The sequence below is a fragment of the Mytilus edulis genome, chromosome 3 (genome assembly GCF_963676685.1).
Source record: "Mytilus edulis chromosome 3, xbMytEdul2.2, whole genome shotgun sequence".
NCBI lineage: Eukaryota > Metazoa > Mollusca > Bivalvia > Mytilida > Mytilidae > Mytilus > Mytilus edulis.
Window position 1 is genome coordinate 622,739 of NC_092346.1, and position 13,052 is coordinate 635,790.

A 13,052-nucleotide genomic window follows, 5' to 3' on the forward strand; every position below is an offset into this window, starting at 1 on the left:
ATCGAGAGAAAAGGATTGCACAAAGAACAATGTAATATTCAATCTAGCTATGGTTGTAAAATGATTTATGTTTTTCTACCTTTTTTTTAACTGACATAAAATGCATCTGTAAAACCAGTATTTATCGAATTATAAGAAATTTCATGATACATATTAGGTATTCGCCAATAAAACAGCAATTAAATGCCACAAACCAGAGACATAGAGAGGGAAGAATACTGCCTTCAACAATAAAGCGGTATATACAATGTGTAAAGCTTAATCCCTGCGAGTTGTAGACAAGACTTTTGGTGAAACTTTCCATTTTTATTAAATTACTGCTGTGTGACTGCGATGCTATTTCATCGACTGGATCATTTCGAAACTCTGTCGGAAACCATATGTACTTGTTAAAAGAAAGATTTGCTGCAGCACTAGATCGATAACGCTTCTGGATTTCGGTAGTCAGTACTGTGGTACTAACTCCGTCAATCAGTGCTGATATTATTTAAAGAAAAGTTAGATACATATTAATACTAAAAAATATTCTAGAGTTATCTCCCTTAGATCGTATGAAATTCTAAAATGGCAAAAATGAGTTGTCACTCTTTTCACACAATCCAATGCAAATTAAAATCGCAGTGTATGATTTTACCACAACTAAAAATGGTTTAAATTATTATGTTCGTTTTTGTTGTTGATCCATTTATTTAATCAATAATTTTTTTCTTAAAATATTTGGAAAATACATTTTATAAGGAAAAACACCCTTAAGCAACTTTATATTAAACGCATTACTTTTTATTTTTCCTCAGTGTATGAAGCTAATGTAGACCTACCTCTGAAACATTAAGCTTGAAATTAAGGCCTTTTATTTGTTTTTTTTTTTAAACGTTTTATGCACGTTACTTGTTGATAAAGTACAACCGAGAGAGGAAGAAAAAAACATAACCTCCGAATAAATACACTCTAGTACACATTTTTGTTTAGGGGCTAGCTGATTGTTGAAGCACGCCTCCGGATGCGGGATTTGCTCGCTGTATTGAAGACCCATGCATTGGTGGCTGTGTTTTGCTCTTTGGTCGGGTTGTTGTCTGTGAAACATTCCACATTCCGTTCTCAATTTTACTCAAATGTGTACATGCATGTACATATTTTTGCAGTTGTAAAAGCCCTATGGAGCTTATGTGTGTAATCTTCTACATATGCACCGACCACAAATAAATTTAGCTTTAAAATGTGAATTGACAATTTCAAAAAAGTCTTACATAATAACATTAACGGTACCAATTTTTCTGTTCAAACAAGCAAACTACACATTGGTTGATTATCTATATTTTAAACCGAATTTTGAATAAGAAAAAAAAAACAATTCATTTAAGTTTATTTAAAAGTTCAATTTAAATTCTTTTTTCAAATATTTGTCTTTGTTTTTTACTCGGACCATCTAAAACTCGCTAGAAGGAGAACCAAGAATATGGAAAACACAAATTTAGCCTTACCATGTATAACAATGTTTCAATTTAAACATCTCCTTGATTTCAAATAAATTTGAAGAAAACTTTAAAATGCTGACTGGCCTTTAATTATCATTGTCATTAACTCAGTTGCTTTTAAACCGGCTCCCTAATTACCAAAAACTACAACATGGTGCAACTTCATAAAATTGACGTCCAAACAAAATCTCTCTTACAACGTGCATAAATATTTGTTGTTAATAAGTGATTTAGAAATTGATGCAGAATAAGGGATAATCAAGCAGATAAAAGGGTGTGGCTGAACTGACAAGGGGTGTGTGTCGTAACTACAGATCTAATATAGTGTAAATATTTAATTGGCACAAACAACTTTCCCACACTGCTGTTATTTTTATTGATCATATTTTGATCCAATTGAACATTTTATATATTTCTTTTGCGCAATTTGATATTGGCGTTATTCTCGATTTTGTTTAAGTGAAAATGACCAAAAACATTATACATGTGTATGTAACTAAGTTTTTTTCCTAGTCAGGACGGAATCTCTCACTAGAATTTGTGTGCAAATAATTTATTTATTCATTTTCTAGTGTGATACTTTTAGCGAGCAACAACCAATAACAAATGGGGATTGTGACCTTTTATTGTAGTGCGTTGTAGATTGTTTTCGGTTTTTATTTCCTTGCATGGTTATTATGTTTCAAACATGATCTACGACTTAATCCTTTAACTTCTACATTTACATGTTATGTTCTTACTAGTTGTAGCTGGTCTACTTTAACATTAAAATGTCTAGTAATCTATTTCAATTTGTGGTACAAACTATTATCGCCGGGATTCGAACCGGCGTTTTGCATTTGCGCCGATCTGCATTTCATTTGCGCCGATTTTTTCTTTCATTTGCGCCGATTTTTTTTTTCATTTGCGCCGATTTTTTTACAGGTAAATTACAGGTAAACAGATATAAGAGGATATGGTATTAGTGCCAATGAGATAACTTTTCATCCCAGTCTTTGAAGATACATCTCCAGACTTTTTCTTTACCGTACTCGTAGATCTTCAGCCTCGGTCTTTCGGTCAACTGCCACATGGTTATGTTCTTTCTGTGTTTTGGTTTGACAATAGTCTCCCAATCAGAATCCGTTGTGACTCTGACTTTACACGATTTAATGGTACATCGGCAAGATATGTTATTTTTGACTCATCGGGTCGTTACAATATGTCCATCGTGTTACAACGAATTTCCAGAACAATTAGAATCAAAATAAACTTAAAAATGGTTTACTTTCATAAATAGTCTTCCAATCAGCTTGGATGGAGAATTGTCTCATTTGCATTCATACCACATCTTCCTATATCTATTAAACATAAGTGAACAAAGTTTATAATCAGATATACCAATAAACCGTCAAGTTATAGTACATGTAAAAGTATTAACTTATTTTTACCTGTAAATCCAATTAGGAGAAATTATAAAATCAGCGCAAATGAAAAAATGAAATCGGCGCAAATGAAAGAATGGAAGTTTTCAAAATCGGCGCAAATGTCATACGCCCATTCGAACCCATGCTTCTGAGATATCGTGACACCTGACACTGATTCGCCTGCACTGGTACTGGCGCGCTAGACCATGAAGCTTTTGGTGGCCTGGTGTTACCTTTCTACGTTAGTTTTAATCAAGCGTCGTACTACAGAACATGATATATAAGGCATGAAGATGTTTCATGTATATATATCAGCAAACTGAACTGAAAGAAAGCAATATTTTGTTCACAAAAAAAAATAGTTATTAAATTTCCTTTATAAAAAAGAAAAAGATTGCATATGAGACAACTCTCCACAAGAGACCAAATCACACAGAAGTTTACAACTATAGGTCACCGTACGGTCTTCAACAATAAGAAAAGCCCATACCGCATAGTCAGCAGGACGTGATTTCGTTTTGTAATAAGGATTTTTTTTGTATATATTTTATGATAACTGTCGGTCCTTATCATTTGTGGCTACCTTCTATGTCCCACTTCTTATTCAAACTTAACTCCACCATCGTAAGTAATATTTACAAAATGTCTTTTTTCTGCAACTTTTTTTTATAGGATATTCATGTGAAAACACTTTAATAAGGAGATGCATGCAGCTTCTTACTGGTACATTATACTTAACAGTAGATTGTTTAAACCTTGACATGTGTCTCAGTTATATTCAAGAAAACAATCTGGATCACGATGTACAAATGTACATGTAGGTCATATCAGATTTCAAGTCTGGCAAAGTGTATACCTAGAAAGGATAAAAAAAGAACGGGATAATCTGGAGAATCGTATTCGGGGCAGAATGTATACTTAGGAAAGACCTGCGAGAAAAGTGCGAAAGAAACAGACAATTTAGACAAATCTAATATAAAAAAGAAGATGTGATACGTATGATTGCCAATGCGACAACTGTCCACAAGAGACCAAAATGACACAGACATTAACAACTATAGATCACCGCAAGGTCTTCAACAATGACCAAAGCCCATACCGCATAGTCAGCTATAAAAGGCCCCGATATGACAATGTAAAACAATTCAAACGAGAAAACTAACGGTCTCATTCCTATAAAATAATGAACGAAAAACAAATATGTCACACATAAACAAACGACAACCACTGAATTACAGGCTCCTGACTTGGGACAGGCACATTCATAAATAATGTGGCGGGGTTAAACATGTTAGCGGGATCCCAACCCTCCCCAAACCTGGGACAGTGGTATAACAGTACAACATAAGAACGAACTATAAAAATCAGTTGAAAAAGGTTTAACTCATCAGATGGACAAAAATACAAGTAGACGTGACCAGGTACTTATACATCCCGCCAACAAAAAGACAGTAGAAACAGATCTGAGAGTACTCGCAATTATATGACAGCTAGTTCAAAGCCACTAACAACTAATAAAAAAATCATGCTTCTTAGACTAAACTATCATCTGTACACATCCAACATCCAATGGATTTAGTGTAAAGACGTTATAATATAGTTTGTGCTCTTCTGTTAATATTTGTTCTATATTATTCTTGTGTAAGCCGGGCTTATTGGAACTTTTCTTTATAACTTACTGGTTTAATAACAATTTCAGTAGATGTAGTTGCTCTTCAGCAGCGAACGGCTAGAAAACATTATTGGTCTCATTCAATATTTTTTCCCAGTCATAAATAAAGATCCTGTAATATGGTTTTCATTGTGACAACTATCAAACAGACGATATGACCAGGTACAGCCCATCATACGACCTTCAGGATGGAGCAAAATTCATACTATATAGTTATAATTAGCTATATATATAAAAAGCCCGACATAATCTTATTTTTATCAACCAAAGTTGTCGTTTGTTTTTGTGTTACATATTTGTTTTTCGTTCATTTTTTTATTTAAAATAAAGCCGTTTGTTTTCTCGTTTGAATTATTTTACTTTGTTTATCGGGGCCTTTAATATCTGACTATGCGGTATGGGCGCGCCTGTGCTCATTATTAAAGGCCGTACGGTGACCTATAGTTGTTAATGTCTGTGTCATTTTTGGTCTCTTGTGGACAGTTGTCTCATTGGCAATCATACCACATCTTTTTTTTTTATATGTATACAGTTGGAAAAAAGTATTGCAACACCAAATTGAAATTGAAATTAAAAAAACACTTTTCATTTTTTTGGGATATAATTTGGTAAAATAGAACTAGTTAAACATTATTTAAGTATCACCTGAGTTTAATCAATAAATATCGACTCGATATTTTTTTATCTGCACATGCAGCTACTGTACCCGTAAACAGCAAAACAGTTGTTTTTATCCTCTTTGTTTTCAACCCTTTAAATAACCAAATTTTTAAAGTTATGTGATTGACACCTTATAATGGGTCCTTGACAACTCTTAACTGCAGCCAGATGGCAGATTATCAGCACAAGGGAAGCAGGGATGTCGATGTAAAAACTGCACGTATTGTTGGTCATCACCATTTCACTATGTATAAGTCGTTTTGAGAATAAATCAGGCAATAAACGCTGTTAAAGACATTTCAAGATAATGAAGACCCCCTATACCATTTGCTAAGGAAAATCAAGCATAATGAAGGTTGGTCAGAAGGAAACCCATTGCATACAGGACAATCCTAAAAAGAGAGTGGTGGCCATACAGGAGCTTTTTAACAAGAACTGTTCGAGATCGACTCATCGCTACTGGTGAACGTGCGATAAGACCCTTTCGGAGACCTTTGCTAACGAACAGACACACAGTTTTCCGTATCCAATGTAGTGCAGAGCTCGCCAAAGTTGGAAATTAGCATCGTGGAGGAAGATTCAATGTTCAAATTGAATTCGGTTTATCTTCCATGGCACGATCGTAGCCCGGATTTCAACCATATCGAGCATATTTGGGACACTATTGGGCGGAAAGTGCGCGACAGGACACCCCAGTTCAAACACATCATGAAATAAACAATGCCCACATCAGAAATGGTTGCTGCTACCTTAGCAACAAATTAGTCGATTTATGGCAGGATTCAGAAGACGTTTAGATGCGGTTATCCGTTTGAATGGAGGCTGCGCACAAAGTACTAATTCTTTGGCGTATAACGATCAACCATGATATGAACAGTCATCTAAGGATTAATTTTGAAATGTCTGACATTGTAAAGTTCGACTACAGTAAAAGTTGTAAAATGCATTTTTTGGTACAAAAAACACTCCATTTTGGTATTAAAATTGTGGTTATATAAATTATTTTTTTTCAAACATTTTTTGTTCGTTTCAATGCCAATGTTATCATAAACTATGTTTCAATAATATTGTACACATATTTTATTATATTTCATCCAAAAAAAGAGGCTCATTTTTCAAATTTTAAAAAATCAAGGTGTTGCAATACTTTTTTCCATGTGTATAGTTCAGTATTTGCTGATGGTTCCTGTTTGTCATATTTATTTTCGTAAATTGTTATATTATACATTCGGCTGTTATAGTAAAAACTTTTCTCGGATAGAGTGTTTCATATTTTTCATAACGTATCCCTTATATCGGACTACACGGTATGAGTTTTCTCACTGTTGAAGTCCGTACAGTTGCTAATGATTGCGTACTTGATTTAACCTTTAATGGATAGTTCATTCACTGGCAGTCTTATACATATACATACATCCATTGATTCACAGTCTCCTTGGGCCACACATAATGTGTTAAAATGGTTTAAGGGCGCATAATCCTCTCCATATAAATTCTTATTTTAATTTCCCAGTTGTTCAAACACAATATTTAAGACATGCATGGATAGTTTTAATTGACATTTTTTCCATTGTAACTTTATTTTGAATATATGTGGGTTCTCAGGATCTGTAATAAAAATGTAGAATACTTACATGTATAACAATCATAGAAATCACGTCTTCTTTATAGTAAAAGTTAAAAGCATACACAAAAGTCTTTGAACTTTTACTGACCACTCTACACAGTAAATAAGGATAATCCAGTACACAAAATGTGTACATAAGTAATACCTATGTCCTGAGTGGGATTTATTCTCGAAAACTAGATTGGGAGCAGTTTGATTTTATTCAATAGTATATTATAGTTGGTATTTTTCTATATTTTTGGCTTGGTTGTACAATCTGCTTATGCTATGATTTTGTCTTATGCAGTTCTATTTTATTCAATAGTATATTATAGTTTGTATTTTTCTATATTTTTGGCCTGGTTGTATTAATATCTTTTTAAATATATTAAGACACTTTCGCCTCGGCACTACAGTTTTTAAGAAATGGACATAGTGAACACATTTCCGATAGAGACTGATCCATCCTTTCAATATTTCTTCTTTGACTCGTCCCTTCTTAAAAAAAAGGTAGTCTTCCTTCAAATCACAGTTATATAATTTAAACAGAAACCCAAAATATGTTAAATGTCTCTGATCGTAAGAGATTATTGATTAATACACGATGATGATAAACAAAACATGATCAGATTTCTTTTGAAGGTTAAATCTTTAGTACCGGATAATCTCCTATGTACATGTATATACACCTTGTTATACTACTTATACCGTACTAATAACATTCCGAATGGAGACTACTCCGGTCAATAGAAAAATGGGATATAGTGTATTATATAACACAAAACTACAGACACAACTTTTAAAGCCAAAAGCAAATCAACAGTGGTTTTATTGTTTTTACCATGCATTCAACTCTATCACAATAAGGCTTCCAGGATCACTCTATCACAATAAGACTTCCAGGATCATCGGAGCCGATATCACTATAGTACATTGTACGTATACATCGCGGCAGAAGTTCAAAACGAATTTTCTACCACCGCTTTGAGCGGAATTCTTTAAAAGATATCGTTATGGCTACATCAGTTCATTACTGGAATACAGCGTGATATCCACGTCATTTGGTCTCTGGTTGTCACATTTGCAATCATACCACATCTCATTTTATATAAGTGATAATTAACTATGGATGTTGGATGTGTACGGATTGAAAATGTAGTCTTAGAAGCATATTTTTTTTAAAGTTGTTAGTGGCTTTGAACTAGCTGTCAGTAACTGCGAGTATACTCTCGGATCAGTACGTAGTGTCTTTTTGTTTTTGGGATATACAGGTACCCTGCCACGTTCACTCTGTGTTTTTATTAGATGTATTTCTATTTGTATATACTAGCATCCATCTGATGATCGAGTCAAGCCTTTTTCAACTGATTTTTATAGTTCGTTCTTACTTTGTACTGTTGCACCACAGTCCCAGATTAGGGGGTGGGGGGATTCCGCAACCATGTTTAACCCCGCCACATTCTGCATGTATGTGCCTGTCCCAAGTAAATTAAGGAGCCTGTATTTCAGTGTATGTCGTTGGATTATGATTAACATATTTGTTTTTCGTTCATTAATTGTAAATAAATTAGGCCGTTGGTTTTCTTGTTTGAATCGTTTCACATTTGTCATTTCAGGGCATTTGTTAGCTGACTACGCGGTATGGGTGTTGCTTATTGTTGAAGGCCATACGGTGACATATATAGTTGATAATTTTTGTGTCATTTGACTCTTGTGTAGAGGTGGCAATTGGCAATCATACCACATCTTCTTTTTTAAATGCATAATTCTGTCAAAATAATGTGTGGCAATCTAGTTGTAAAACACTCATCATAGATATCTAGGTTGTAATTTTGTACACTATATGCGCGTTTCGTCTACAAACAACTTACCAATGACGCTCGAATAAAAAAATGTTAAAATCCCTAACAAAGTACGCAGTTAAAGAGCATAAGAGGGAGGACCAACTATCGAAATGTTCAGAAAAAGACACAATTCAAACAAGGAAAGAATCAAGATATTTGTTTAATAGCTTGAAGTCATCCATTTTTTTTTTGCGCAACCAATGGTTCTTCGTCGACTTTCACGTAAACGATATGAAACAGAAATAATCATTTTTGATTTCATAACTTAAATATATTTTTGAGTACTTTATGATAAAAATATAAAATCTGATAAAAATTCTTACATAAACTTGATGTCCTCAATTAGTTTGAAATTCACATGTTGTAAAACTTCACATCAATGGAGTAAACACAGCAGCATTGTTTATTTTGTGTTATCAGGTAACTAAAAACTTTGTGTGTTTGTAACTGGCTTAATAACTAGTGTCAAATTGCCCAGACTGTTAGTTAAAATAACAAATGTGAGTGATGGCTACCACTGGACTACATGGGGTAATATAGTTCATACTAGTTTATCATACAACCATCTAATATACATTTTCTGTTCGTTAAAACCGTTGCTTGTTTTGTGTTTCAGTGAAAGATAGCTGCAAAAAGTTAAATATACGACATCCGATGTGCGCTGATCCTGTCCATTGTATTACATTCACAAAGATCTACGAAGAAAACCATTGGCAAGATATTTATGCAGAAAGTTTTGTTTGTTAAAACCATTTTTCCAGGTTCAAAACTGACAAAGGCTAAATGTAAAACTTTTCTACATATATCACACCAATTAAAGAAGTTTTGACAATTTTCCCTGATCAGTGAATAAGACAATTCTTTAGTATATATTTGTTAATTTATATAACATTCTTTTAAAAATCATAAATGATTATCATTGTTTGTAAGAATAAAAATAACAATGCACCAATTTAAGACATCAACTGTATAAGTAAAAGTATCTTTGTTTTCATTTGCATATTGGTGAGTGAAACAAATACCCGATAATGTGACTCTTCGTTGTTGTTGGGGTTTCATTTTAATAGCTAACTTTCGCTTATACCCTAGTCCCACTAGGCCACGATCGCACTACGATCTGTGAAAAAAACGCAAATTTTGATGATCGTAGTGCGATCGTATAGACCGCAGTATGGTCGTATCACGGTCGTGGTGAGGTCTTCAAGATCGTGAAGAGCGTGGCCAACTTTGAACATGTTCAAAACAATCGTGGGGCGGTCGTGGCGAAATCAGGTCGTAGTATATAGAAGCGTAGTGAGAGCGCACTAAGATAGTAGTAAGATCGCAAGGGTGCTGTACAATCGTAGCGAGAGCGTAGCGAAAGCGTGATTCTATTCGGAGAGACTGCGCTACGATCGTACAGCGACGTTATCACGACCTCACTACGACCATCACGTTCTCACTGCGACCCAACTACGCTTTCACTACGACTATACCACGCTGTTCACGACCATAGTACGATTCTAGCACGCTCTTCTTACGATCTGACTACGTTCACACTACGACCATCATTCTCATTGTCATTTTCACATAAAATATATAAAAAAGCTCCCTAGATTTTGTTTGTTTGAATGTAATTATCCATTTGCTCTAACGGCTCAACATGCTTCTCGTTTTTTATATAGATTAGACCGTTGGTTTTCCCGTTTAAATGGTTTAACACTAGTAATATTTTGGGTCCTTTATAACGTGCTGATTGATGCTAGTCAAGGCTCCGTGTAGAAGGCCGTACCTTGGCCTATTATGGTTTACTTTTATAAATTGTTACTTGGATGAAAAGTTGTCTCATTGGCACTCATATCACATCTTCCTTTTGGTGGCATGACTGTATTTTTTCCGAGAAATCTACGATTTAATCAGAAATAGAAGGAATTGAACTGTATTGATATGGAACACAATGTTGACGTTAAATTGCTGAGAACGTAGTAAGATCGCGCTATGAACGTAGTATAATCGTGGTAAGAATGTGTTATAATCGCAGTAAGATCGTGTTGCAATCGGATAACTCGTGGTATGGTCGTAGTGAGAGCGTGAAGAGCGTAGAACGATCTTTATAAGCGTAGTGAGGTCGCAGAATAAGCGCGGTGAGAACGTGGTTTAATCGTAGCGGGATCGTTGTAGAAGCGTAATTAGGACGTAGTAGCATCGTAAAAGCAACGAAAATTAACATTTTCATGCCGCTCATACCGCGATCTCACCACGATCTAAATTTATTTTAGATCGCGGTGAGCGTGGTGCGATCGTGGTCTAGTGGGATTTGGGCTTAACGTAATTTCTTTCTAATTTCTCTTATCATTTTAGGGAAAGGCTAACTTTATTTCCATTTTTGAATATTATACTTTCGTATCAATTCATATTATATCTATATGATTTTCAAATACATAAATTCGGTGCTCTCTCCTAAAATCAAAAATTGGAATAAGAATTTTATAAAAATAATAGCGTCATAAAAATAAAACGGTGTTATGTTATTCGATAAAAATTATAAAAAAAAATCAAACAGAGAGATTAATGAGATTGAGACATTCCCAAGATCTCTATAATGACCGAGCGCCAAGATTTCTATAATGACCGAGCGCCAAGATCTCTATAATGACCGAGCGCCAAGATCTCTATAATGACCGAGCGCCAAGATCTCAATAATGACCGAGCGCCAAGTTTTCTATAATGACCGAGCGCCAAGATCTCTGTAATGACCGAGCGCCAAGATTTCTAAAATGACCGAGCGCCAAGATTTCTATAATGACCGAGCACCAAGATTTCTATAATGACCGAGCGCCAAGATCTCTATTATGACCGAGCGCCAAGATTTCTATAATGACCGATCGCCAAGATCTCTATAATGACCGAGCGCCAGGATTTCTATAATGACCGAGCGCCAAGATTTCTATAATGACCGAGCGCCAAGATCTCTATAATGACCGAAGACCAAGATCTCTAAAATGACCGAGCGCCAAGATCTCTTTAATGACCGAGCGCGGTACATTGCACACATTGTATACAAAAGCAACCAAGTCAATGTGACCTATAATGGTTTACTTTTGAAACATGTGACTTGGATGGAGAGTTGTCTCATTTGCACTCATACCACATCTTCTTATATCCAGTTAGGGAATTTAAGTTGATTGCATTCAATGATGTAAAAGATAACAACAATTGTCACCATACGGCCTTCACACATGGGACTTAAAACCCTCAACGAATTGTCAGCTATAACCGGCTACGCATGAAATAATTTGCAATTGGAGCTAAGCAAATAAAAGACAAGCTCAATATTTTTATTAGTCATTGTTACAATGAAAATTCTTTTAACTTTCTTTTTCTAAAATTTGTACAAAGAGATCTAAGAAGATGTGGTATGAGTGCCAATGATACACCTCTCCGTCGAAGTTACAATTTGTAAACGAAAAAACCATTATAGATCAAAGTATGGCCTTCAAAATGGAAACTTGTCTCACACCGAACAGCAATCTAAATAGGACCACCTAAAATGGCTAGTGTAAAACCAACGTTTTAATCTAAATTAAAAATAAACGAGAAACACTTATATGAACCACATCAACAAACGACAACCACTGAACAACAGGTTCCTAAAAGTTAATATATAGTTGATGGAGAAATTATGTCGTTAAAAATCTTTACGTATACGTACTGGTGGTAAATTAAAATAAAAATAATTTAAAGAAAGAAAACAAAATAAAACAGCTCCATCAGTATCATTATAAAAACATCATTGACAATTGTCATTGAAACTTTAAAAAGAACGAAATTCTACCATTTTGTTTCATATATTTACTAGTATATTTCGTGAAATGAAATTTTCATTCTACGAAAAATAAATAACTCTCAGATCTGTACTTAGTGTTGTTAATATTTTTTACATTAATTAGGCTGTTAGTCTTCACGTTAAAATGTTAAATGATTTGTTTTACATTTGTGATTTCAGGGTTTCTTATAGCTGACCTATGCGGCATGGGTTTGTTCATTGTAGAAGACCGTATACTGACCAATAGTTGTTAATTTCTGTGTCATTTGGTCTCATTGGCAGTCATACTACATCTTCTTTTCTATATTGTAAAGCTATCTATAAATAGTTTACCTGAAATTGACAATTGTATCATTCACACAGGTTTTTAATATAAAAAAAAAAGAAAATAAAGAAAATATTTTTGCAAGAGATATAGTTTCTAATAAAGAGGCAGGATTTTCAATGGTTCAATTTTATGAAGTGCTGAATTTTTTAATTTTTTTTCATAATGTGACATATTTATTTTTTTGTATTTTTTTATATGAAGAAGATCTACTTAGGATTTGGCTTGTTGTCTCTTCTCTTAGTATACAAATCTTTTC